Source organism: Crocodylus siamensis, chromosome 15 (assembly GCF_052110815.1).
Source record: "Crocodylus siamensis isolate JL-2025a chromosome 15, ASM5211081v1, whole genome shotgun sequence".
Taxonomy (NCBI): domain Eukaryota; kingdom Metazoa; phylum Chordata; order Crocodylia; family Crocodylidae; genus Crocodylus; species Crocodylus siamensis.
In genome coordinates this window covers 54,372,986-54,399,353 of record NC_143409.1, presented here as the reverse complement: position 1 = coordinate 54,399,353, position 26,368 = coordinate 54,372,986, and the positions used below count along the sequence as shown (strand labels likewise).

Below are 26,368 nucleotides of genomic sequence, written 5' to 3'. Positions count from 1 at the left end.
GTCCTGCAGGGTTTGGTCCTTGGACCTGTACTCTTGCATGTCTTCATCAGTGATTTGGATGCGGGTATGAAGTGCACTCTGTCCAAGTTTGCAGACAATATTAAACTGTGGGGTGAAGTGCACACCCCAAAGGGTAAGGGAATGACTGGAGGCAGAGCTGGACAGGTTAGAACAGCGGGCAGAACACAACAGGATGCAGCACAGCAAGGACACGTGCAGAGTGCTGCACCTAGGGTGCAAAAATGTCCAGCACATCGACTGGCTGGGAGTGACCCTGTCAGCAGCACGGAAGCAGAAAGGGATCTCGGAGTCTGTGGCGGGTGCAGAGATCCCACCTCAGGAAAACAGCCGGGTATTCGTATCCCACCGCTATTTCCACCATGTGAGGCGGGCCAGTAGGGGGCGCTGTTCGGTCCTTGGACCTGTACTCTTGCATGTCTTCATCAGTGATTTGGATGCGGGTATGAAGTGCACTCTGTCCAAGTTTGCAGACAATATTAAACTGCGGGGTGAAGTGCACACCCCAAAGGGTAGGGAACGACTGCAGGCAGACCTGGACAAGTTGGAAAAGTGGGCAATCCACAACAGGATGCAGCACAGCAAGGACAAGTGCAGAGTGCTGCACCTATGGTGCAAAAATGTCCAGCACATCGACTGGCTGGGAGTGACCCTCTCAGCAGCACAGAAGTGGAAAGGGATCTCGGAGTCGTAGTGGATCCAAGATGAACGCAAGTTGTCAGTGTGACGAAAACATCAGCAAAGCTAACCGCACTATCGTGCATCAGCAGATGCATGACAAATAGATCCAAGGAGGAGATACTTCCCCTCTATGCGGCATTGGTCAGACCGCAGTTGGAGGACTGCATCCAGTTTTGGGTGCCGCACTTTAAGAAGCAAGTGGATAACCCTGAGAGGGTCCGGAGGAGGCCATTTGTATGGTTAAGGGTTTACAGGCCAAGCCCTATGAGGAGAGACTGGGGGACATGGACCTCTTCAGCCTCCACAAGAGAAGGCCGAGAGGTGATCTTGTGGCTGCCTACAAATTCATTAGGGGAGCGCAGCAAAGGATTGGAGGTGCTCTATTCACCAGGCCACCTCTTGAGGTAACAAGGAGCAATGGTCACAAACTGCCAGAGAGCTGAGTTAGGCTAGATATCAGGAAAAACTTCTTCCTGGTAAGGGTGGCCAAAACTTGGACTGGGCTCCCAAGGGAGGTGGTGCTCTCCCCTGCCTTGGGGGTCTTTAAGAGAAGGCGGGACAGGCATCTGGCTGGGGTCATCTCACCCCAGCGCTCTCTCCTGCCTAGGCCAGGGGTCGGACTCAATGATCTGTAGAGGCCCCTTCCAACCCAAGCATCTATGAACCTATGAATCTATGAAACGGGGCAGGGCACATCCTGAAGACAAAGGATGTCCACCCACATTTGCTCAAGGGCCATATCAATGGTGCCCCATTTCTTCTTCCTAAGCAGGCCTCTCACATTCACTGAAGCTATAAGGATCCCCCTGTGTAAAAGTGTGATGGTGTGGTGGGTCTGCAGCCTTCTCCTTTCCCATCAGGATTTTCAGGGCTTTTTTTCACTCCAGACCCATCTGGTCCATCAGTTTATGGGGCCCTTGCTAGGATCGTGGCTCCCCTGGCTATCTGGTTGTGTTTGGGGGGACCTGCTTCTCTTCCAGTGGTGGGGGGTTGCCCAGAGGTTCTGGTTTTCCTTTAAGGTCTCCAGGCTCTCGCCCTTTCCTGCCTAGACTGCCATGTCAGAGCTCTGAGCAGGGGTTTGGACCAGAAGGGACCTCCTGAGATCCCTTCCAACACTGATTTTCTATGATTCTATAATTCTCCAGTTTTGACTCTTGCACTGTCTTTTTAGCCAGAAACTCAATTCCTCTTCCTTTACTAGGCTGGAATGCATTTTAATTGTCACCAGCCTCTTTTCTTGGGCTTTCCATAGCAGATTCAAACAACTTCAGCGGGTGGTTTCCCATGTCTGCCTGCAGTTGCCCCCAGAAGTCCACCCTACTCCTGGGATCCTTAAAGCAGAGCTCCTACTCCACCCCTCACAGCAAATTGATGAGCCAATGTAGATTAATAAAATTGACCTTTAGCAGTTCCTGGAGGATATACCACTGTTGTCAGGATATACCATGGTTGCTCGGAGCCGCAGGGGGGCGGTCAGGAGGGCCAAGGCGGAGATGGAACTGGGACTAGTGACCCGGATCAAGGAGAACAAGAAGTCCTTTTCTAATGTGGTAATAAATTTAACTAGACTCCTAACTTGACCAAGAAAACACACAGAGTCCAGAAGTGCTGATACTGCTTATTTCAGTTAAATGGTCTGAGATAAGGAATCCTGCATGCCTCGTTTTGTCTTGATGTATCACCCTCTGCACGGACATTAAGTTTATTTTTCTCTCTGAGAAACCAGACACTGATAACTATTTCTATAAGCCCAATGTTTCACTCTTTTTTAAGTAAACTGCCTGTATGTCTGTGTGTGTTAGATCAGTGATTTACTGTCCAAGATCATATTTTTTTCTCTCTCTGTCTTCAGTATAAATACGCTTGTAAACTTAGAGAGTCTGAGAAATCCTTTGAAACAGACAGGTGGGTGCTTCCCCTTGCTGTGTGGCATTCTCCCTGTCATCACATTATACCCCTAAATAAAGAAAAGTGGCCTTCTACAACCAGGTCACCAAATCCTTAGATGCAGGGGTAGCAGTCAACATAGTCTTTCTGGACTTTAGGAAGGCCTTTGGCACTGTCTCTCACCCTGTTCTCATTAAAAAACTAGGAGACTGTGGTGTTGACACCCACACAGTCAGATGTGTCGCCAACTGGCGGGAGGGCCGCACCCAGAGAGCGGTGGTGGACGGGTCATTTTCGACCTGGAGGGACGCGGGCAGGGGGGTCCCCCAGGGCTCGGTCCTCGGGCCCGCACTGTTCAACATCTCCATCAGTGACTTGGATGAGGGCATAAAAAGCACCCTGTTCAAATTCATAGATGACACTAAGATGTGGGGGGATGTGGGCACACTAGAAGGGAGGAATAGGCTGCAATCAGACCTAGACAGGTTACAGGGGTGGGCAGAGGAGAATAGGATGGGATTCAACACTGACAAGTGCAAGGTGACGCACCTCGGGAGGAAGAACCAGCACCATACCTACAGGCTGGGGAACTCCCTTCTCATCAGGGCAGAGGCAGAAAAGGATCTTGGAGTCACCATTGATGCCAAGCTGAACATGGGCCGGCTGTGTGGGGACACAGTCAGGAAGGCCAACCACACCTTGTCATGCATCCACAGATGCATCTCGAGCAGGTCCAGGGAGGTGATCCTCCCCCTCTATGCAGCACTGGTCAGGCTGTGGCTGGAGTACTGCATCCAGATCTGGGCATCGCACTTCAGGAGGGATGTGGACAGCATGGAGAGGGTCCAGAGGAGGCCACTCGCATGGTCAGGGACAGCAGGGCAGCTCCTATGAGGAGAGGCTATGGGACCTGAACCTGTTCAGCCTCCACAAGAGAAGGCTGAGGGGGGAGCTAGTGGCCTGTTACAAACTAGTCAGCGGGGACCAGCAGACACTGGGAGAGTCCCTGTTCCCCCGAGCACCGCCAGGAGGGACCAGGAATAGCGGTCACAAGCTGGCAGAGGGAAGGTTTAGGTTAGATATCAGGAGGCGTGACTTCATGGTCAGGGCAGCTAGGGTCTGGGACCAACTTCCAGGAGAAGTAGTTCTGGCTCCTACCCTGGGGGTGTTTAAGACGAAGCTGGATGTACACCTCACAGGGGTCGTTTGACTCCAGTACTTTTTCCTGTCATGGCAGGGGGTTGGACTTGATGATCTGCTCAGGTCCCTTCTGACCTGACCAACTATGAAACTATGAGGATCTTGGCCCCAGACTCTTTCCTTCCTGTGAGAAATTAACCAATCTCATCTCGTTCTATGACCAGGTGACCTATCACCTGGACAAGGGAGATGAGGTTGACATCATATATCTAGACTTCAAAAAAGCCTTTGATCTGGCGCCCCGTGATCTCATGGAAAAACTGGTCAACCGTGGCCTCAGCTACATCACAGTCCGATGGCTGGGGAATTGGCTCTGAGGCCAGAATCAGAGACTGGTAGTTAATGGAAGTGAATCATCATAGTTTGCCGTGACCAGCGGTGTCCCCCAAGCCTCTGTCCTTGGACCTGTACTCTTCAATATCTTTATTAACTATGTCGACACTGGTGTCAGAAGTGGACTGGCCAAGTTTGCTGATGACACTAAACTTCGGGGTATAGCATCCGCACCTGAGGATAGGTTGGTGATCCAGACTGATTTGGAGAGCCTTAAAAAATGTGAGGATACAAACCTGATGACATTCAATACTGACAAATGCAAGATACTCCACCTTAGGGAAAAAAACCCTGCAGCATGCTTAGGCTTGGCAATGCTACACTCGCTAGCACCATGGCCAAAAGAGACTCGGGGGTCATGACTGACCACAAGATGAACATGAGCCAGCAATGCAATGTCGCAGCTGCTAAAGGAAACCAAACTCTGGCTTGCATCCATAGATGCTTCTTAAGTAAATCTCAGGATGTCGTCCTTCCATGGTACTCGGCCTTGGTGAGGCCGCAGCTGGAGTACTGCCTCCTATTCTGGGCTCCACCATTCAAGAAGGATGTGGGTAAGCTTGAGAGAGTGCAGAGGAGAGCCACACACATAATCAGAGGGCAAGAGAACAGGCTTTATGAAGGGGGCTGAGAGCCATGGGACTCTTCAGTCTGGAAAAGTGCAAGCTCAGGGGTGACCTGGTGGCCACATATAAGTGCGCAAAGGGTGTGCATCAGGGTTTGGGGGAATGCGTGTTCACCAGAGCTCCCAAGGGATGACAAGGTACAACGGTCACAAACTCCTCCAAGACTGTTTTAGGTTGGACAGAAGGAAAAACTTCCTTACTGTCGGAGTTCCCAAGGCCTCGAATAGACTTTTTTTTAGAGTTGTTTGCAATCACCTACTCTGGATGCTGTCTTGGTATGCTTTGGGCTGAAAGAAGCACACAGAAATATTACTTTGGGCAAAGCACCCCTAAGGTTTGCAGGGTCTGTGTGCCCCAGGCTGCACAGAGGTCTACCAGAGACCAGTGCCGGGGTGGTGGCAATGTTATCCTGGGCTTGCGGGTGTTCTCCAGGAAGTGGGACAGCTGGCTGTAGACTCCCTGAGGGAGACTCCTGAGATGAGGTTTTGGGCCTGACACAGTGAGGCAGGTGGCTCTGCATAGTAGTACCCCCTACTGTGCATGCCACACACACAGACAGGCACAGATGCATATACACACAGATACACACACGTGCAAACGCACAAATGCACACATTCAGATGCATGCACACACACATATGTGTACAGATAGATGCACACATGCACGTGCACACATGCATATGCTCCCTTCCCCCCCCCCCGCATTTCACCTGCTGCAATGTCTCCATTTCAGATGTCCTCTGGCTCAGGCACTGCCCTGTGTCCACACAGCTCCAAGGAACAGTGCAGGTGACAGGGGTTCTGGGGACACCCATAGTACCCACAGCCATTTTGGGGATCACAGGGGTGCTGGAGTGCCCAATAAGTCTCGGCTCCTCAGTCCCCAGCCCCATTTATCCAAGGCATCCTGCACACTGCACCCCCGATTGCCCACACAGCACCTTGTGGACACCCTCGCACCCTCCACAGTTTCTCCAGCCCCTTACTGCCCATGTGAAATACAGAGTCCTCCAGCTGCTATCCCACAGTGCATTATTCCACCACTGAAACAGTCTGCTCTGGATCCTTCTGGGACATAAGTAGAGGTTTGGGGGCATAGGAACTACCATCTGGTCCCCTCCTCCCCTCCCAGCCTCCCCGCAACACTACTTGCTGCCCAGATGCCCCAGGGTCCCCCTTGCCCTGTTGGACAAGGCCCTTCCTGAGCCCAAGGTGGGTCCGAGCGTGAGGGCAGAGGTGCAGAGCAGGAACCACTTAGGGCAGCACACATGGCCAAGGATGGCCAAGCCATGGGATAGCTAGCCAAGGATGGAGGCAGACACCCAGCTTCAAAGTCTACCACTATTATGCCCCTTCTATATACGCAGCATTCATCTCATCAGGAGCCTGGATCAGCAGATGCAGCCCCTCCCAGGCACTCGCCTTTAGAGGGGCAGAGATGCCCCAGGAAACATCTCCAGTTGTCCTGTTCAATAGCTACTAATAGATCCGTCATCCCTGAATTCATCCAGTCACCCCCAGCTTTTCTCTCTGCCTCCACCCCCTCCTGCAGCCATGAAGCCCACAAGCTAATGACATGTGACATCACAATGTCCTTTCTCTTCTTCATTTTAAATCTGTTGCCACCTCATTGCTGCAGGTGCCCCCTGACTCTAGTCTTCTGGGGCTTGGGGAGCAGCAGGTCCCTGCTCACTTGGTCCTCACCCTCCACCATGTGACAGAGCTCGTCCTCTCCCCCTCTCCTCCCCAAAGGGCAGCGTCCCAGCCTTTTATAGTCTCTCCTGGCTTGGAGACTGCTCCAGGCTCTTCATCATTTGGGTTGCCCTTCTCTGTGTTGAGCAGCAAGTCAAATTAAGCAAACCGGGTTCCACCCGGATGACCAATCTGTTGGCTGAGAAACCAAATCAACAAGTAAGAATTGGGGCAGGTGTGGGCACAGGTGTCTACCAAATCCTAGAATAGTTGGCAGAATCCCTAAGCCAAACTGACTCGCACACACTAATGGGGGGAAAGGGTATTTATTCAAAGGGACAACCAAGCAACAGTCCCAACAACAGCAATAATGACCATAATCCATGTTGCTCTATTACACTCAGGGTGAGCTATTGGCTTCCCAGACTATCCAGCTCTCAGACCGTGTCTCTCAAACTGTCTCCAAAGGAGCAAAGCATGATGCCCACAAGCTCCAGGTATGGGAATGGACAGAGGCAGGTCTATATAATCCAAGCTTTTCTTGGACATAAGAATAAGCACTTGCGTCTGCGCCTGTCCAGCTCCCTCCACCAGCACAAGAAACATTTTTACCTCTACCAGCCGGGCGGGATAGCAGAGAGAGGAGGAAGCTGGCCTGCATCCTGGCAACATGTTGCCTTGGCTTTGCAGAGGTCCTGCCCAGATCCCCCCTGTATGCACCCCAGATCTATCTGTGGCTCATTTAAATAAATATTCTGTTACTCACATTTTTCTTTCAGTGAGACTTTGGGAATGGACAGGGGTGACTGGTGCCATCTGAGTCGGCGGGGTATGTGCCACCCCAGTGACCAGTCAGCAACCGGGGTGGGGAGGGAGGGGGGGTCCCTCATGGCCAATCACACTCAGCCACTTCTGGGAGTGCCGCGGCCGCATCATCCACTGCTGCGTTCTGGCCAGCGCTCGCGGGGGGGCACTGGCGCTGCCGTCTGTCCCCCCCCCCAGTCATGTAAGCGGGGAGCATGGCCTGACAGGGGGTGCACCACTGCTCTCAGGGGGAGTACGTGCACCCCCGTGTACCCCCTACATGTCACCCCCAGGAATGGACTGAACCAGGTAATCTCTGGATTTGGAAGGAGCCAATACAGCGGGGCCGGCGCCCCTGAGAAAAGCACAGCTCTGGAGAGAGGAGGGCTTCTTATCCCTTTCCCATCCCATCTGGGGACGCTGCTTGCCACGTCCTGTTGCTTCTGCTCCGCTGGCCAGGCCACGGGCCGCGCAGGGCAGGAGACCAGAACAGGACAGCAGTGGCTGCTCCTAGATGCTGTGACACCCATCTGAAAAGCAGTTGTTTCTTCTTGGCTGTCTGTAATACTAAAGGCTCGATAAACACATTCTCATTATACCTTTCCAGGCTACAACTTGTGGTGGAACTGAAAGCCTATTAATGCTGGATTGCCCGCCAGCATAAGCACACATCATCCATTGCTCAGGCTTTGCTAGTGAGTACTGCCCAGTGCGGTCTGTGAGCCACTGGCCACATCTGCAGCCTGCAGGGCTGGACTAGATGTGACCCCAGGAGGTCCCAACTTTCCTAGGATCCCATCATGGCTTTCGAGGAAAAAAAAAACCTGAAGGCATGCTGCTTTTCTGGAAAAGGGGCATGTCCATGAATAAATAATAAGTAACTGGGGAGAGCCAGAGGCAGGCGCCTGCTTGGAGACAGCTCAGGTAACCCGTGGCCAGGGACAGACAAGCAGCAGGACAAACACAATCTTCTGAAATGCAAGAGCCCGAGACGTGGCGACAGGGTCCTCTCCAGGCAGCAGGGACCAGTGTCAGGTCTGCAGTCCTGCTGCCTCAAGCCGGGGGGGCCCTGGTTTTCGGTGGCTGCCCCGATGAGAAGCCTGACTTGCAATCATCTCAGCTCTTGGCTGCCAATAGAGGAAACATAATTTAGAGGTGGTGATGGCCCACAGGGTGTCAGCAAGACAAGGGTCCCCTGCCCCCTACCCCAAATGTCCTGGGATATGGGACCAGGATGTTACTCACTTCCCGGCGGAGTGTAGCCGGATCGGGCGATGCCTGAAAGCCAGGCAGAGAAAGGTCCATCGCTGTAGATGAAGAGGGGAGAGGGGCTATTCCTCCCTGATGTGTCCAAGGGCAGTCAATGCCCCAGGTTCACCCACTGACAGTGTCCCAAAAACAGACCGCCCGGTGCCCCAGCCAGTGGCACAGGCCCAGGGCACAGGGTGTGGGGCACATGGGACCCGACCCGGAGCAATCAGCTCAGGCTGTCTGCAGACTCAGGCAGCCTCGCTGCAAGGAGCTCCCACCTCTTAGCGCCACGGCGCAGCCCGTCTGCTGTAGCAGGTGGGGGTGGGCTGGCCCCTGCCCCGGCCTCATTTGCCAGCGGTTCTCACCCCAGCCACCGGGCAGGAATTTAGGCTACGTCTGTCCCCGCAGTTAAGGCCCTGAGGGCCGTCCTCACCCTGCTGCCACCCACAGGAGCTGCCCCCCACTTTTGGCCAAGCTTGTCGTCTGGCGGTCCAGGCGGGAGGTTTTGGGCGGGAAGGCTCCCGGCGCCCTTGGGGCATTTTTCCTCGGTGTCGTTTGCGCGCGTCTCCGGGCGGAGTACCACCGGGCAGTGGCCGCCGGCGAGCTTCCCCAGTTTGCGAGCTGGTGGGCGCTGTCCGGGGTCTGCTCGGTGTCCCCCGGGGGAGCACTCGTTTCGAACCTATGACCCACACGAGCACACCCTGTTTTCTCTTTTGTTGCCCCCCATAATTTATTGATGTTTTTAAGGCGCTGGTCGCCCTACCCAGTGGCGGCCCCCACCCCTCGTGGTTTTAGGCTTTTAACTTTTTAAGCTTTTTAGCCTTTTTAAAGCATGAGCCATCGACAGTGCTGAACATCATTGGATCCCTGTCCACTACTTTTTCTTATTGATGTCATCTGATGTCATCTGATGCTGGTTGTCTCCCGCAACAGCAGCAACAGCAGCGACCAGCTGGGATCCACCCCGTCTGGGAGTTTAACATCTGATCTATCTCCAAACCCCATCAGTGCCTTCACAAGGAAGCTGGATGTATTAGATGGAGCAGACAGCCTGTGGCAGGAGTCCAGCTGTGGGCAGGTTAGCTGCTCAGGGAGTGCCCCTGCCCAGTTAAGACCCCAGAGAGAGCAGGGTGTTTTGTGGGGAGGTTGTGTTTTTTTTTAAGGAAATTTTTTTCTGTCCTGAGTCAAATCAGCCAAATCTATTTCAAATCTGTGTGACTCATTCAATAACTGTATGTGACCCTGCTACTGGAAGCATCTTCCACTCCTGCCTGAGGCTTCGGATACTTCCAAATCCTTTGATGAGCATCCTATATGCAGGCCGAAGCCCAGAGGCTGGGGGTCCAGATGCCCCCAAGTTTCGCTGTACTGCTGCAGAAGCAAGCTCGGGAGGTGTCTCCCGTTTCCACGAAGTGGGTTTGTGGCCGAGATCCTCCCACTGGAAGTCAAAGCTGGAGGCTATGAGAGAGCACAGGTATACACCTGCCGGTGAGGACGTGAAGCCCCGTGCCTAGAGCCAGTGCCCTCTCTGTCCCACGCCCGGCCTGGAGGCGCCTGCCCCTTGTGTGCCAGGGTGAGCCGGCTCTCTATCACGAGCAGTTTGCACGGCCTCCAGTGTGGCGTCGGGAGCTGGGACTGACCAGTGGGGGTTTAGTCAGCCCCAGCCCTGCACTGGGTCTAAGCCTTGACCTTGGGTGACATCTGTGGAGTAGGCGGGCTGGAGCTGAACAAGTTACAGAGCACAATTGGGAAAGACCCCTCCAGCAGAAACTCCTCTCTATCAGCCTGTGCCCTGCTGCTCCAATGCACGGATGTTCCTGCTGTAAGGGCAGGTAACATGGGCTCAGTGTGACCTGAGACACAGCCCTGAGTACGGACTGTGGTTGCAGTTTGCAGGAAGGTCTGAAGAGCCCCTCTGGGCGAAGCCAGGCTGCGCGTGCACAGGAAGAGGTGGCAAGTGGCTCAAAGATGCCTGCTCCACTGTCGCTGTGGCTTTGCGGTTGTGGGGTCAAGAAGAACAAACATCAGACATCAAAAAAGAGCCATTTGATTGCAGAGGGGTTCAGACGCTGGGGAAGAAATGCAAGCTGCTCGCTGGACAAAACCTCCTACGGATGGGAGGGCACGTGTGCAAACAGCTTGGGCAGAGACATCCCTGTGCAGATCCCAGCCATGCCCTCCTCTCCCCTGCAGCTCTGCCCCAGCCCGGGCCCAGGATGCAGCTGCAGCAAGTCTGTGGGTGCATCTACACAAGGTGCTTTCCTGCGCAGAAGACTAGTTTGCTACTCCGTAAAGCGTCACCCTCTACACGTGCACGGCGACTAGGGTGCAGTAGATTTGTTAACTGCACTGCCAGATAGTCCCACCAGATACGAGTGCTGTCTGGCAGCACAGTACATTACTGTGCTCAAGTGCATGTGTAGACAGTGATGCTGGGATTAGTTTACCAGTTTATTTAATCACATTAATTGCACATGTAGACGCGGCCTGTTTGTGGGAGCTGCCGCGTCTCAGTGCTGCTGCCGTCCTCAGGCACGTGACGCCCCGCTCCTGTCCCACCCAGCGCTCCCAGCACCCCTCCCCCTGTTCAGGTCTCACCAGTAGCAGCCACCGCTGCCAGGAGCGCCCCGCAGATCTGCAGGGCAAGCGCCCAGGCCATGCCGGGGGAAGGATGTCTGTGGGAGGAGAGGGCCTGTTGCAGAAACCGGGAGGGAGGCCAGACCCGGCACTGAGCGAGGCGCTTGCACGGAGCGAGGCAGGAGGCCCTGCCTTCTGCTGGGCGTTGCTCGCCGAGTGCAGGCTGCCGGTTGGAAAGCCAGCCCCCGGTGCAGGCATCACCGGTGTCTAGGCAGACCTGCCCCTTCCAGTCACTGGGGGAAAGGCAGAAAAACAAGTCAGCTGAGACGGGTGAGAGCAGGGAGGCGGCAGCTGCTGCAGCGTGAAGTCAGGCCCAGGGCAGGCGGCATTGGCACCTTCTCAGCGAACTCGTGCGAGGTGTGCAGCATGCAGCAAGCCTGAGCAGGAGATGCACAGCATGAATCCTCGAGGTGCAGCAGCTTTTGGGGCTGCCAGTCCCACCGCGGAGGCAGCACGGTGCTCCTCATCCCCAGCCTCAGTTTGAGATGCAGGGCCCAGACCCGGGCGCAGTATCCAAGGAGTGGGCGCCCCGGGGATTCATATAGCAGCAGCAAAACCTTCCCTGTTTCGTTTTCAGTTCGCTTCTTAGTGATGCCCAGCATTTTATTGGCTTTTTTGGCAGGCCGTGGTGACGTTTGGAGAGAGCTCCTCCAATGACCCCAAGGTCCTTTCCTGAGTGGTCACAGCTAGTGTGGACCCTGGCATCTGGGGCTAGAGGTGAAGTTATTTTTACCCGGGTGCATTGCCCTGCAGTTAAACCAATGAAATGGCCTTGCTGTTTCTGTTGCCTTGCCCTGCCCTGAGCTAGCAGGGTGGTGCAGCTTGTCACCCCTCCCAGCCCCCCAGGAACCGAGATGCTATTACCGAGAGCTGTTTTCAGTGTTTGAGGCACAGCTCCACGGGCACCGTTCCCAGAGACGTTGCTGGGGTCTCTTTCTCTCTCACACATACTCGGGAGGAAAGACAGACATCATACGCACTGAATTGTCATCAGTGGCTCAGTGTCCAGTTGGGAGGAGGGATCAAGCGGGTTCCCCAGAGGTCTGTCCTGGTCTGCAACGGTTTGAAATCTTTACTAATGAGCTAAATCATGGGATTGGTGCGCACTTAGCAAATTCAGGGGTTGGACTAGATGCCCTGTGGAGGTCCCTTCCCACCCTCTGTTTCTAGGATGCTCCGAAACGTGCAGGTGACCCCAAGCGGGGTGGAGCCGCAGGGTTTGGGTCCAGCATGCCTTGGATGGCCTGGAGACGTGGTTTGCAATCAACCAAGTGTGAGTCAACAAGGAGAGGTGCAAAGCCCCACACTCGGGAGGGAACAACCGCGTGCACAAATGCAGGCTGCAGGATGACTGGCCAAGTTGCAGCTCTGCAGAGCGGGACCTGGTAGCAGACCAGGAGCTAAACACGAGCCAGCAGTGACTCTTGCTGCAAGCGCAGCCAGCAGCCTCCTGGGCAGACTGGAGAGTCCAGTGCAGAGCAACAGACAGGATCAGGGGCTGGGAGGCAGGACTGGTGCTAGGGACAGAGCGGGGCGTGACTGCGTCTGGAGAAGAGAGGTCTGACGGGGGATATGACGACGGCCTTCAGATCCTTGAAGGGCAATGACGGGATGGAGACGGGCTTTTCTCTGTGGTGGCAGGGGACAAGACTGGGAGCAATGGCCTGCAGCTGCAGCCGGGAAAACTGAGGCTGGAGATGGGGAGAAACTGCAGTGTGTGATTTTGAAGGTGGTCAAGCATTGAAACAGGCTGCCCAGAGACGTGAGGGGGTCTCCATCCCTGGCAGGGTTTGAGGACAGGTTGGAGACGCGGGGCATGCATGGTTCAGTCAGGGTCCGTCCTGCCCTGAGCAGGGAGCTCTTACCAGGAACCCAGCACCGTTCGGTGTTCGGGAGACAAGACCCCAGCCTGTCTGTGCTCAGGGGCCCACTGCGAGCTGAGGCGGGTCCCGGGACGCCGGGGGGCAGCATGGGGGGAAGGAGGGGGTAGCTCGGCATGCACGAAACTGGCCGTTGGCCGTGCACACCACAGCAGGTCACGGTGCTGGGTACCAGGCAGGCCAGGGGTGTAAATGTGCCGAAGCCCTGGGGATGGCCAGAGCTGCCAGGTCCAGGCCTGGCCCGGCGCTGATCCCGAGCTCTTGCAGGCGCCACTGCCGCCAGACTGACCCGCTCCCTGCCAGGCTCAGTCCAGCGTGGACCACGGCCTGGGGGCAGTGCGTCCCGCTCTGGCTGCTGCTCCCGTGGCTGCAGGGCAAGGTGCAGGTGGGGGGAGCAGGTGATGGGTGGGGGGGCCTGGGCCCAGGACCCCAGTGAATCTTAATCCGCCTCGCCCAGGGGTCGGGTGGGGCTGGGGATGCTGGGTCCAGAGTCCGGATCAGTTCTGGAAATCCCCAGGCTCGGAGCCAGCGCGCTGCGCTTTTGCTTTCACAACGCTGCTGGGGGGGCAGGTTCCCCTGCGGGCGGGCTGCCTCCAGGGGCTGGGGTGCAGTCAGGGCCTTGTCGACCCCCACCCGCCTCCAAAGGGTGCTGGGGGCAGCGCCACACCCTCGCACGGGCTGTGTGGGGGCCACGGAGGCTGCTGGCGTGGGGGTGGGGGGGAACCCAGGAGTCCCGAGTCCAACACCCCCTGCTCTGAACACTAGACCTGGCCCCCGCCCAGCGCCTGGGACAAAGCCCCTGAATCGGGGGTCCCGAGCAGCCTCGGCGTAGCCCCCTCAGACAGCCCGGGAGCCCGAGCTCGGCCCTTTCCCCTGCTCTGACCACTGGGCCCGACTCCCTGCCGCACCGGGGGAGACCCCCAGCGTCCCGGCTCACGGCCGCCCTTCCCTGGCCCGGCCCTGACGCCTGGTCCCTCCGCTCCCCCCAGACCCCGGGAACGGCCCAGGAGCCCTGGCTCCCGGTGCTGCCCCCAGCAGCGACACGGCCCTCGGGCGGGAGCTGGGCAGGGAGCCCAGGCCTCCCGGCTCCAGCTCCCGCCCCGGGCCCGGGGCCCTCTGCCGGCTGCACCCGCGGCCCGGGGGCAGGAGGGCCGGTGATTTCCAAGCAGTCACCCTTTTCCATGGGCACCAGGCCCAGGCGCGGAGCCACAGCCCCGCCTGCCACGGGAACCCCTCGACCTGCTCTGCGTCGGGGAAACTCCCACAGCCCACGTCCCCGGCCCCTTCGCTCCCTGGTTTGTTCTGGCTGCTGTCCCTGATGAGAAGCCAATCTGGATTCATCTCAGCTCTCGGCTGCCAACGGGGAAACATTATTTAGCAGCAGCAATGGCCGACGCGGTCCCAGCAAAACAAGGAGCCCACCCCTACCCCTGCGACGTGGGGCCATGAGGTTACTCGCTGCTCGCTGGAGTGCAGAGGGGTTGGGGGAGGCCTGGGAGCCACGCAGAGAGAAACGCTCGTCCCTGCGGAGGAAGCGGGGGCCGGGGCTAATCCTCCCGATGTGCCCAAGAGCAGACAGTGCTCCAGGTTCACCCGTAGGCCGTGTCCTAACAGCACAGCACCGGTGCCCAGCCAGCGGCACAGACCAAGGGCGCAGGATCACATGGCAGTTACCCCAGAGCAATCGGCTCAGGCTGTCTGCAGATTCAGGCAGCCTCGCTGCAAGGAGCTCCCGCTCCTGAGAGCCACGCTCAGCCCGTCGGCAGCAGCAGGAGGGGCAGGCTGGCCTCTGTCCCAGCCCCGTTTGCCAGCGGGTCTCACCAGCCACCAAAGCTTGCCTTTACACTTACATTGCCTTTTCCCGTTTAGTTAGGGGCAGGCTCAGGGCCCTCCCTCACCCCGGTGCCACCCACGGGAGCTGCCCGGCCCCTTCACGTGGCTGGCAATGGGGGTGCTAGTTCAGTGAACTAGGTCATCACACAAACTTACACTGGCCACACATTCAAAGTTATTATCACACCACAGGACAATCCATCCAGCTCTAAAAAGAGGAAACCAGCTACCACGTGCTTGAAAACATGTAACAACTTTGTAGCTGGTTCCTATCCAGCTTTCATCTGAACGTGTAGCAGGGCCCGGCATTCTTCTCTCCCGAATTCCCCTTGCTGTCTAGGGCCTGATTCTCTGTTTTATCCTGGTGAATACTAGTCCTAGTGGCTGTCCTTCCAGCTTTGGGTCATCTGCAGCCTGGATCCGGAAGTGCTTTATTTCTGCATTGGAGTTATGGCTACAACATGCTGCACAGCACCGGAGAGAGCCCAGGCCTGTGTGGAGCCTCTGTTGAAACCTCCTGCTGCCGGGCCACTATTAAGCCATGCGTAGGCTCTCTGTGCTTGTACTTCTCCAGGCGCTCCTGTGGCCATCTCACCACAATGCTACCTGCCCGGATTCCTCTAGTTTCCTTAGCAGAAACCATGTCAAAAGCCTCAGTAAAGTCCAGGTATACTGTACCCACTGTGTGCCCCTTGCTTATCAAGGTGGTTACCCTGGCACAAGGCGAAGTCAAGCTGGCGTGGCATGATTTGCTCCTAACACCCCATGCGGGCCGCTGCCGAGCTCAGCTCCCCCCTCCAGGGGATTACAGATCCCTGATTCACACCAGGGACCCCCAGTACCGCTGTCCGGCTGCCGCTCTCCAATCCCCCAGGGCCACTTGCGAAAGACGGGCACCGTGTCGCCTTTCTCCGGCCCCTGGGGACTCCCCTCTCCCCCAGGGCTTGGGACCATTTCTGCCAGCGCCTCCAGGATTTCTTTGCCCAAGGACCTGCTTGCCTGGATGCAGGGCTTGGTCCAGGAGCCCAGGCCCATCCTAGCCAACGCCTTGTTTTCTCTTCCTTTCGGGCTGAGCTCCCAGCCTGCTCAGCACTTCTTGGTTATCAGCTCACACACCCAGGCGGACGCCGCTCCTTGCCCTTGTGTTCGCTGCCGACTGCCAGGAAGATCTGGGAAGCTGGGCGCGCTTCGCGGCAGCTGTGAACACTTTCAGCCTACAGGTGTGCCAGGAAGAAGCCCGGTGCACTCAGCGCCCGTGTGGTTACACAGCTTCACCCAGCTCTTCACGTGAACTTCGGACCCTTGCTCGTCCCGCTGGGACCCGCGGGCCAGTCCCCGCACACAGTCATCATCGCCCGCAGCCGCCTCACCCCCCCTGGGGGCGCCTGGCCTCCTGGGTGTCGCTGCGGGAGGTCGGCAACCACGAAGTCGTCCAGCGTCGCGGTCGTGACGCAGGTGTGGGTGCCGTCCTCCTCCTCTGGCCCAGGGAACCGGGCGTCCAGGTGGTGTGGCCCTGGGGTAGGAGAAGAGACATCAAGGTTACTAAGGTGTATCGATAGTCTGATTGTCTCAGAGCCACAGCGACGGACCAAACCGGCAAGGGCTCGGCGCTACCCACGCCTGGGACGGAAAGAGGGCCCTGGCTCAGCTGGCAGCCCGCGCAGGAGACATGGGCAAGGGGCAGGCTGCCAGGGGAGCGCGTGGAAATGTGGCACAGCCGGACAGGCCCTCACAGGGATGCTGCCATCGCTCGTCCTGGTCTTTTCAGCCGGAGCGGACAGGCTGTGGTCGCGGCCCAGCTGTAGGGGTTGCGTTGCTCGGGGAGCGCCCCTGCGCAGGTAGCAGCCCAGAGAGAGCCCAGTCCTACGTCTGACTGTGTGGACGCGCAGCCCCATGGCCAGCCCTGGTGCCTCCCTGCCAGCACTACCCAGCCCAGGAGTGCCTGGGCCCAGCATGCCGGGATGAGCCGGCTCTCTCCCACGGGTCAGTCTTGCACCGGCTCCAGTGTGGTGCAGGGAGCTGGGATGGATGACCGGGGGATTGTGTTGGCCCCCGGCCCTTGGACCAGACCCAAGCCTTGTACTGGGATGAGCTCCGTGGAGCAGCTGGGCCGGAGCTGGGCACGTGGTTTACTGAGCACAGTCAGGAGAAACTCCTCCTGCAAAAAAAAGCCCTTTCCTAGGCACTCAGCCTGTGCCAGCGCTCCCTTCAAGCCGTGCAGGCGTGTGCATGCCGCACTGTCCAGTGGACCTGCAGAGCCGAGCACGCTGCGCAGCTTAGAGGGAGCGGGGGCCTGTGCCTTGCCTGCTCTGATGCACGGTGCTCTTGTTGTAAGGGCAGTGAACATGTACTAAATCCGATGTGAGACACAGCCCTGAGGAGGACTGTAGTTTGCAGTTTAAAGGAGGGTCTGAAGAAATGGCAGAGGGGTTCAGACCCTTGGGTAAGGAATGCAAACTACCCACTGGACAAACCCCTATCGATGGCAGGGCACGTGTGCAAAACAGCTTGTGCAGAGACATCCGTGTGCAGGTCACACCCATGCCCTCCACTCCCCTGCAGCCCTGGGCCCAGGATGGAGCTGCAGCATGTCCATGGGCGCAGCCTCATGAGATGCTTTACTGTGCAGGCAACTAGTTTGCTGTGCAGTGAAGCATCCCGGTCTACAAGCGTGCACCAGTCAGGGCGCAGTAGCCCTATTTCCTGCACTGCCGGATCGCCCGACTACATACAAGTGGTATCAGGCATATCCACTGCTCAGGCAGACACTGTAAGGGGTGGAGAGATGCTAGCACAGAAACCCGGGGGAGGCATGGCCCAGAGCTGACGAGTCGCTCCAGGCTGAGCGTGCCAGGAGGCCCTGCCTTCTGCTGGGGGGTGCTTGCAAGGTCTGGTCGGGAAGCTCGTCCTCCAGCGCGCTGCAGAGAGTGGGGGGGCGTCACTGGTGTCCAGGCAGACCTGCTGCTTTCAGGCTACCAAGGGGAAGGGCGGAAATATAAGTCAGCGGAGAAGGGCGAGAGCACGGGGGTGGGGGCTGCAGGCAGTGTGAAGTCAGGCCAAAGGAAGGGGGCGGGTTGCACCTTCTGAACCGACTCAGTGCAGGATGTGCAGCACACAGGAAACCCAAACAGCAGACGTACGGCATAAATTGGAGAGGTGCAGCATGTTTGGGGGGCCTGTTCCACCGCAGGGGCAGGACGGTCCTCCTCATCTCCAGCCTCAGTTTCCCCGGCTGCAGCTTGAGTCTCAGTCCTGTGTCCTGAGGCCATCGGCACTAGTTTATCACCATCCTCCAAATTACCTCCTTCAGGGACTGGAAAACAGATCAAATCCCGCTTCAGTCTCCTCTTCTCCAAACTAAACAACCCCAGTTTCTGAACCTTTTCTCCTAAGTCACATTTCCCAGACCTCCAATCACGTCGCTGCTCTCCACTTTATTATTATTATTATATTTTTTTAAAAATTTAAATTTTAATCCTCATCCCATGCTCCAAAGTGCCTGCTATCCAGCCCAGCTGAGGGTCACCTGCAAGGTGAGTGTGTGCCCAAATCCATCCTTTTAGTCATCAATGAAGGTCTTGAACGGGACTGAGCTGAGAACCGACTTCTGGGGAATCCCAGCTCAACCCCAGTTTCTGAACCTTTTCTCCTAAGTCACATTTCCCAGACCTCCAATCATGTCTGCGCTCTCCCTTTAATTATTAATATTTTAATTAAGAATCCTCATCCATGCTCCAAAGTGCTGCATCCAGCCAGCTTCACCTGCAAGGTGAGTGTGTGCCCAAATCCATCCTTTTAGTCATCAATGAAGGTCTTGAACGGGACTGAGCTGAGAACCGACTTCTGGGGAATCCCAGCTCAGCGCAGGGCGACACTGAGCTGTGGTTGGCCGTCAAGCAGCGGTTGTCTCACCCAACTGGGATTGCCTCACTTCCCTTATAAGAAAAACCCAGGAGACAGTGTGCAAAGCCTTGCTGACCTACTGATACACACACCTGTTATTCCCTGCTTGTCCACAGAGCTCACTTTATTACCGAAGGACATGGGATGAGCTGAGCGTGACTTGCTCTTGACAAACCCATGTTGCTGCTCCTGGGCACTGCTTTATCTTCCAGGATCCTGCAAGTGGATCCGTCACGACGCGCTCCAGGGTCCTTCCCCTTGACCGGGGGTGGATGAGGACACAACCTGAGACCCAGGCCCCTTCATCCTTGGTGCCTGCAGCCCTGCTGCCACTCCAGGTTTGTGCCCAGGATCACGAGCGCCCACACGGACGGGCAGAAGGGGGGCAGTGGATGAGTTTTGGGGCCCTTGTTGCTACATCGTGTCTTCGGGCTCCGAGTCACCAGGGCCGGCTGAGAGCTCCTCCGTGGGCCGCGGGGCACATTAGTCATTTTCAGATTGAAGCAAAAACAAATATAACCCTTATTGGGAGGTGACTAACATGCTGCATCCTGCCTTCTGTATTCAAAATGCAAGAACCAGGCAAGAAAAAATAATCAACGTGTGTTGTTTTTTTAGTCCTGTTGCCATTGGAAGTAAAGGCACATTTCCTTCAGGTTTGTAGAACAAAAGTCTTGCCCACCTGAGCAACTTGGCAGTGCCCGAAACGCTTCACGGAAAGTTAATTTCACATGTGAGTTCACGCTCACGTGAATTAACATTCCCGCTCCGGAGTTAACGCTGCCAGCTAGAGAGAAACACAGGCTGCAGGGCTGTGAGTAGGAGCGAGAGTATCAGGAGCAGCTCCCGGACCCGCCGCGCGTAGAAGAGCCCAGGGGGGGTCCCCTTGTCTGGGGTCACCGAGTGACCACAGGGGAGGAGAGCAAAGTCCAGCGGGAGCAGGGAGCGGCGGTGCCCCGAGCTCCTGGGGCAGTGGGACCAGCAGTCCCAAATCACACCATCTCCCCTGGGCTCCCAGGAACTGCACCGGTCTCTACTGGTCTCCATTGCCGTCTGCTGCCCGACCGGCTCACGGTCCTGCTGCGACGCGGCGCTGTAAGGCCCTGCCATACTGCCAGGTTAAATCTGGATAGAAAGCAGCTATTACACATGCTCAAGCAATAATTTTGTAGCTGGGTAGCCAGTTTTATGGCATAATTAGTTTGCACATGCATCCAGTGTAAATTTATTGTGCCATTCGCCAGTGAATTGTGCAATACATTTAATGTAGCCTCACAGAACAGTACCTGTATTAATTCTGGTTATTTCCGTATTAGAGGTATATGCCTCCCTCCCCAATCCAACAAACGCTCGGGGCAGCCTGCAGTTGGAGCCAGGATCACTTGCAGGAGCAGGTAGAGGATTCAGATCAAATACACGGCAGAAACTCCCTGGGCAATATCCTGGTAGCTAAACGCTGACCCAGACAGGAGGAGTTGAAGGGGACGCCAGAACAGGGGGCAGGCCCGGTCTCCACTTCCCATCCCCTTGTGCCACCATGGGGGAGGTTTGCATCACCGGTGACATCTGTATACTCGTCTCTTCCTACGCAGGGGTGAGGGACATCGCTGTCACGGTTGCTAAAGGATGAGGGGCCTGGGAGGCAGGACTTCAAGGGAAATCGAAGGCAGTGCTTCTTTCCCCTGTGGAGCACTGCAGAAGTCCCCTGGAGCCCGGGGCCCGGTGCGGGACCCTGCACGTCATGCAGGCGGTGGGCAGACTGGCAAGAGTCGGGCACAGAGCGACAAACGTGATCGGGGCCTGGGAGGTGGGACTATGCCAGGGAAAGAGCTGGGGTGACTGAGTCTAGAGAAGAGCAGACCCAGGGAGGACGCGATCGCCGTCTTCAAATCCATGAGCGCATGGAGATGGGCATTTCTCTGTGGCCACAATGGACAGAACTGGGAAGTTTTTGGGAATTGTGTGTGGGGCCAGATCAGCCGAGTCCGTCCCTAATTCTGCTGACTGGGCACACATCACTTGTTCGGTCTCTGTGGCGCTACCGCCGGCAAGTCTCCTCCTCACAGACTGTCTGCCGCTTCAGATATTCCCAAAGCTGTGGCAGGCATCCTATGTGTAAGCCCCGAGCCTGGGCGCCTTGGGGCAGTAGTGGCCTTAGGGGAGGGCAAACCGGGAGCTTACCTGGGGCCCCACACTTTAGAGGGGCTCAATTTTTTGCGGGGGGGAGGTTTTTGCAAGGAAGTGGCTCTATTTGCATTTTAACACTCGACTATTTATCTGTTTCTCTCGAAGAATATTAAAAAGATCCACGATACAATGGTGGTGGGTTAATATTTACTGGACTACATACCTCTAAGAGGCCACAAATGACTCTCTTGCCCAGGGCCCAACACCCCTACGGCCTCCGCTGCCTGGGGTCCAGGTCCCCTAGTCTCCCTTGCCTCCAGCCAAGGGGCCGTAGGAACCAGCGAGAGGGAGAGCCCGAGTGCAGTCCCCATCCCCAGCAATCGTGTAGCCAAAATCCTCCCGTTCAGAGGCTTTAGTAGACTCTTGCAGGGGTCATCCTGCAGTGCAGGGGACAGGTCCCCACCCTCCACTACACCAAGGCACTGGGGGCCGAGAAGAAGGGAAACTCCCTGCCAGGAAAGTAAAGCCACCTGGCTCAAAACCCATGACAGATAAGTTCAAGAACAGGGACTGCACTTGACCCGCACCACAAGCTATCTCCCCGCGCACGCGGGAGAGTGGGGACTCTTACTGCACCCACGAGACTGGGCCGCCAGGTCAGGGGCGTCCAAGCAGGTCGCGTGCAGGTCGGGCGCTGACGGCAGTGACAACAAGACGCCAATTTAAATCAGCCCAAGCAGAGAAAACTTGGAACCCAAAACTGTGCCCACCTGGGCCACTTCCCACCACGTGTTAAGAAGGGGTTAACCCACGGCTCACCAGAGCTGGCCCTTGATGCCAGTGGCTGCTCTGGCCTGACACGTCCCCTGCCCCCTTCTCAGCCCTGGTCTGGGGACCCCCATCTCCCAGCAGGGCCGACAGAAGAGCAATCAAAGCCCAGAGCAGCCTCTGGCTGCTTCCACCTGCTTTCGAATCAGCCCCAGCCCCATCCCCATCCCCATCCCCATCCCTCCCTTCTGATCCTTGTCAGCGTGGGTCTCAGCCCCGGACCCGAGGCCCTCTTAGGAAATGTCACCTCTTAGTTTTCACTGCTTTTTGAAGACAGAAGCACTAGAGCAGCTCCCCGGGGCCTCAGACCGCGCAGGGCAGGGCAGGGTGCTGGTGACAGCAGGTTTCCTGTTGCGCTCTGTGGGTTTCTCCCGTCTGCACACCCAGCCGTGTTCACGATGCTGGCCCCTGCCGCACCCGCGGCACCAGCCCCAGCTGGGGAATCGCTGAGCTATAACTAGGGTTTGGTGTAAGTCGTGATTTTGTATTCTTTGTGAAAATCATGTTTTTCATGGAAAAATACGATTTGTAATGAAAGGCTACAATATGGCTGCTTGCTAGGGAGTTCCCCAGCGCTCAACCACATCGTGGCATGTTGTTGCAGCAAGACGGCTGCTGCAGCAGCAAAATGCAAGCACCCCGGGGGAGGGAGGAAGGGGATGCAAAAGGGACAGGCCTGTGTGTGGCCTTGGGACCCTGGGCCAGTGCCCACCAGGAAACATTATAAGCCTCTTTGAAAGGGAGGCCACTAGATAGACAGCAACCGAATGCCTGGGACACCTGGAGACATGACAGGGACAGGAGTGAGGGGCAGAGTTTGCAATAATAGTGTGCCAAGGAGGGACCCCGAGCAGAGCACACCCGGCAGCTCCCACGGGTGCTCGAACGAGTCCAAGGAGCCAGCGAACACTGCCCAGAGATGCTCTGCCTGGAGAGGGGACTTCCCGAGTGAAAGGAAAGCAGCCCTGCAGTCCCGGGGCCCCTCCTGGCCACAGCCTCCTTCCTGGTCAGATACAGGCCAGCCTGGCCAGGGCCGGGAGAAAGCTGACCAGGAGGCCAGCTGTCACCCTTTAGTACATGTGGGCCAGCCCACCACATCCCTCGCTGGGCTCCCTTCGGCGGGGAGGCCGTGTGAAAAGGAAACAACAGTGTTCCTGGGACAAATAATGAAAAAACAATGAGAGGAGTGCCCGTCAGAGGTTCAGAATGAGTGTGCTGAGTGGGGACACGGAGCAGAGCACGCCGGACAGCGTCCCCTGGGCCCTCAAACAGGCCCAAGGCGCCAGCGGATGCTGCCCAGCGATGCTCTGCTGGGAGATGGGAGTGAATCAAGGAGAGGGAAGTGGCCCCACAGTCCCTGGAGACCCTCTCCGCCCGAGCTCCCTTCCTGGCCAGGTACACGCTCACTCACTGCTGGGCCCCACCACGGACACGGACACGGACACGGACGCGGCCCCGTGAGCAGCAGCCGCAGCCGCAGCCCTGTGCACATCCCGCCCTGCTCCCAGGCTCTCCCTGCCCCCTGCCAGGCTCCGCACATGGGTCCGACCCCACCCTCGCATGGCTTTGCAGGAGGGACGTCCTGGCCCTGCCACCACTGGCCACCACTGCCCCACGCGCCCAACGGCAGCACACCAAGCGACATCACCGGTCCCATGCGCAGGGCAAGAGCTGCGGGGAGGGAGCTGTTCCCCACCCCCTTGCCCCAGTCACGTTCAGGTTTGGGACACGGCTCCCTGGAGGGAAGTGGTGTCAGCCCTGCCCTGTGCAGTGCCCCCGTCCTGGCCCAGCTGCCCCGCAGGCCTCCCGCTCCCAGGGCGCCTGTGGAGAGACAGGCTGCAGAGCCGGGGCTGGAGAGCGTGGCCTCCGCCCCGCACCCCGAGTCCCCTCCGGGGAGCGGGGTCACCAGTGCCCTCCGGCTCCCCAAGGTGCCCACAGGCCGTGGCCCTGCCCGTGCTCCAGGGACCCAGCGTAGGCTCCAGGCGGCTGCGGCAGGGAGGGCAGCAGCAGCGAGGGGAGGAACCGCTTTCCCCCGCACTGAGCAGCAGTTTCTGCCCGGCGCTGCCACTGCTCAGTGCAGGCGAGCCTGGAGCAGATGTGCGGCTGGGGGTCAGGGCTGCACGGGTCCTCACCAGCACCGCGGGGCTGGGGCCAGTGGTGGAGACAGCTGGAAGGAGCCGCCACCACCTGGGCTGCCTAAAAAGGCAGTGCAGCCATGAGCCGTCCCAGCCACGCTGCGTGTCCAGCAGGCACCGGGAAGTGCCACAGCCGGACAGCGCCTCTGCCAGGCAGGACGGAGGGACCTGCTGCAGGCCGGCCAAAAACCCTCTGGCCCGTGGGCCATATTTTGCCCAGCCCTGAGGTAGGACATCTGTAAGGATGCCATCTGCGAGGCGTGGGACATTGGGTTGAGGACGTACGGAGCCATAGGATTGGCCCACAAGGCCACAACCACAAGTCAGGTGGTCATTGTAATAAGATCAGGGCAGCCTCCCGCAATATATACATTGATTAACATCAAGGTGTGGCAGGACAGAGTGGGGTGGGCTGCCCTTAGCATGGGGGATATCACAACATTTTGGGGGTACCCTGAGACAGGGAAGGAACGGACACTCAGCACCCCCGTCCCCCCGGCACTCAACAAGTAGTCAACAACGGCTCAGTGTCGAGCTGGGAGGAGGCATCAAGGTGTTGCACAAAAGCGGTTCGTTTCCCTGGAGGCAACGCAGAGATCACAGACACACAGACATCAGTCGGCACAAAAGGATGTATTTGTTTGCAGACAAGGTCAGAGAGTGGAGCATTGATGCCCAAATCAGCCTCTGACGACCTAATTGTGTTCGCAAGCGGAATTTATCTTCTCTCTCCTGAGCACGTGTGCAGACACAGGAATTCTTACAGCCTACTTTCATTTCATACAAACATACATGTAGTTACATCATTACATACATCGCATGTATAGTATAATTAGCTACTTGAGTATGAGGGGCGGAGAGGTAAATATGCAACAGTTCATTAAGCATGCTCAAAACCACAACAGTTCATCAAAAGTTCACCCTCCAAGGCCATGGGCAGTTGAATTCCAGTTTCTGTAATCAGCATGGGAAAGAGTAAGGAGGGACTGGGGGAGAAGAGCCTTGGACAATATTTCCTTCTTATCAGGAGGTGCAAGGTGTGCAATTCTAACAAAGGGGCCTTCCCCAGGGGTCATTCTGGTCTGGAACTGTTTAAAGTCTTTAATAACGATCTAGATCCTGGGATTGAGTGCACATTTAACAAATTTGGGGGTTGGACTAGACGACCTCTGGAGGTGCCTTCCAACCCTCATTTTCCAAGGTTTTATGAAATTTGCAGGTGGCACCCAACTGGGTGGAGCTGCCGACACTGCGGAGGGCAGGGCTGAGGTCCAGGATGGACCGGGGACATGGTGTGCAATCAACCAGGTTCAAATCCGCAAGGACAAGTGCAAATTCCTACACCTGGGAGGGAATAACTGCATGCCCAAATCGAGGCTGCAGAATGACTGGGCAGGCTGCAGCGCTGCAAAGACGGGTGTGGGCTGGTAGCAAACCAGGAGCTGAGACTCTTGTTGTGACCAAAGCCAGCAGCCTCCTGGGCTGTAGGAACAGCAGCATCACTTGCAGCTCTCCGGCAGGGACTCTTCCACGCCACTCAGCCCTGGGGAGGCCTCCCCCGGAGTCGCGTGTGCAGCGCCGGGCCCCGCACTTCAAGAAGGAGGTGGACAGGTTGGAAAGAGCCAGGCAGAGAGGGATAAACATGGTCGAGCCTGGGAGCAGGACTGATGCTAGGGAAGAAACTGGGGTGACTGAGTCTGGAGAAGAGCAGACTGAGGGGGGATGTGATCACAGCCTTCAACTCCCTGAAGGGCAACGACAGAGAGGATGGAGATGAGCTTTTCTCTGGGGCAGCAGGGAACAAGACTGGGAGCAATGGCCTGCAGCTGCAGCAAGGGAAATTGAGGCTGGAGATGAGGAGAAACTGTGGCCAAGCATTGGACCAGGTAGCTCAGAGGCGTTTGGGAGTCTCCATCCCTGGAAGATCTTGAGGGCGGATTAGAGAGACGCGGGGCGCGCACGGTTTGGTCAGGGACAGTCCTGCCCACCCCAGGGAGCTCGTACCAGGAACCCGGCACCGTTTGGCTTTTTCAGAGACAAGGCCCCAGCCAGCCTGTGACCAGCGCTCTGCTGCAAGCTGAGACACGAAACGCAGGGACGTTTCCCCTCCCGCATGGACTCCCCAAGTCCTGACACAGGCCCATTTCCCAGGGGTCGTCCATCCCCCCGGGCAGGGCAGGCATCCTGCCCCCGTGTCAGAGCCTGAGACCAGAGGCAGGTCTATAACCCACCCTGTGATTGATGACACCCAGAGCATAAAAATGATCACTTTTCTCTTGTCACGTCCAGCTTCCTGAAACAGCGCCGGACACGTTCTCGCCTCTGCTGGCTGCGGGGGACGGGGGACGGGGGACGGGGTGCAGGAGCGAGGAAGAAGCTGCCTGCAGCCTGGCACCAGCTTACGTTGACTTGGCAGAGCTCTTCCCCCGATCCCATTCCCACCTGATACGTGCGTGTGGCTCATTGCAATAAATCCTGCCTCATTCAGGTTTGTTTCTTTCCCTGAGACGCGAGAACGGGGCTGAACGAGTTGT

The 26,368-nt window shown here is 57.2% G+C and overlaps 1 protein-coding gene across 1 annotated transcript in view; it reads left to right on the top strand.

Annotated features, from left to right (window-relative positions):
* LOC149852907 (BOLA class I histocompatibility antigen, alpha chain BL3-7-like) overlaps nucleotides 1–26,368 on the top strand; it is a 622,447-nt gene that overhangs the window by 119,111 nt on the left and 476,968 nt on the right. The gene's annotated exons all lie outside the window — the stretch shown is intronic.